Source organism: Myxocyprinus asiaticus, chromosome 8 (assembly GCF_019703515.2).
Source record: "Myxocyprinus asiaticus isolate MX2 ecotype Aquarium Trade chromosome 8, UBuf_Myxa_2, whole genome shotgun sequence".
NCBI classification, from domain to species: Eukaryota; Metazoa; Chordata; class Actinopteri; order Cypriniformes; family Catostomidae; genus Myxocyprinus; species Myxocyprinus asiaticus.
The window spans coordinates 30,196,142-30,197,876 of record NC_059351.1 but is presented as its reverse complement, the minus strand read 5'-3'; positions in this window follow the sequence as shown (position 1 = coordinate 30,197,876).

Sequence of the window (1,735 nt, the reverse complement as noted above, 5' to 3'; positions counted from 1 at the left end):
GTTTGATTGGTTAACTGGTCTCAACGGTTGCAACAGTGTTGAACTTTACACTTAAATGGCCAGTACGACTATTAAATCAAGTTGTTTATTTCTAGGGACTATACGTTTCCGTCAAAGACCGTAAACAAATTAATGTCCATCTTAATGATCCAAGTATTTATTATAAAGTAGACTTAGAGGCATCTTAAATAATTTTTTACAAAGCAGTTTTAACTTTTTAAAACTTTTTTCTTTTTTTTCTTCTTCTTTTTTTTTTTTTTTTTTTTTTTAATTATTATTATTTGTCGCTCGAGGTTGTTACACAGCCACTCTAAAGACTAAAACTGTGACATTTAAAAGTAAAAAAAAAAAAAGAAAAAAAAAAGCTGCTCTGTGACATTTACTGTAATAACCGCTGGCTTTTAATCACTTAAAAATGCAAATACATATTGTATTATTACATGGTTATTATCCCAATAATTGCCAACAATTTCACAAAAAAAGTAGGCTACGTGTCGTGGTGAGACCGGGTCTTGTTGATCATTGCTGGTTTTATTACAGCGTGATATGACCGGGATCCGTGAACTCATAATTTGTGAAATCCTGGCCTTGACCTCATGATTCCACTGATTATAGAAAGCTACACAAGCATTCTCCGCCAATATTTTGGAAGCGTGGTCCTCAGTTCACTCACTTATACACACTTACTGTCCCTCCGTTTATTATCAGAATAGCAGTAATCTTAATAAAAAATTTTTTTTAAAAAAATTAAAAAAAAGAAAAGAAAAGAAAAAAGAAAAAAAGGGAGAGGAGGGGAAAGTGCCTATTCTCCATGTTCTGCTGACGTGTTGAGAGCAGCTGCTTTCGCAGTTTCTTGTGTCTGCCTAGATGATCAGCATTATAATAAAAGGTTTTCAGTCAAACAGCGCCACCTCTTGCTTATTTAGATACTATAGGGATACAAGAAAGTCACTATTCTTCCCTCTGTACAAAGTCTACCGTGTGACAGGCAGGAGATCATTCTATGATAAGCTTGTCAAACACCGTTTGCAACCCATGTATTACCATGTGCATTTGCAAAATATTTAAATTTTAACTTTTAGAACTCAAACATCAGAGAGTGACAGGAAATGCTCTGAAATTATCTCTTGTGAGGTTTATCTCACTGTGCTGGGTATTGTGTGTGTGTGTGGGCGGGTTTGGGTGGTTTATGAGGACATTGTTTTAGGTTACAAACTGGTAATTATAAGGGTATTATGCTATAAATGTGGTTTATGAGGAAATTTCTAGTGTCCCCATAATTCAAATCGCTTAAAAAACATACTAAACTGTTGAAAATTTAAAAATGCAGAACGTTTTTGTGAGGGTTAGGTTTAGGGGTAGGTTAGGGTTAGGGGATATAATCTATAGTTCGAACAGTATAAAAAATCATTATGTCTATGGAGAGTCCTCATAAGAATAGCTGCACCAACATGTATGTGTGTGTGTGTGTGTGTGTGTGTGTGTGTGTGTGTGTGTGTGTGTGTGTGTGTTTGTCCTCATCAGACTGAGAAGGAGGCGTTCTCAACCCACAGATCTATTTCATACAAGCAGCAGTAGTCTCACAATCCTTAATTTCTGTTCTCTGGCTCTCCCTACATTTCACTCCAGAGTTCCCATTTCCATCACCTATTTATTTTCTCTCTGTTGTAATCTTTTGCTCCCAACCCTTCTTCTATTGCACCACTGACCCACTGAAGTCTTCCTCAGTTACCTC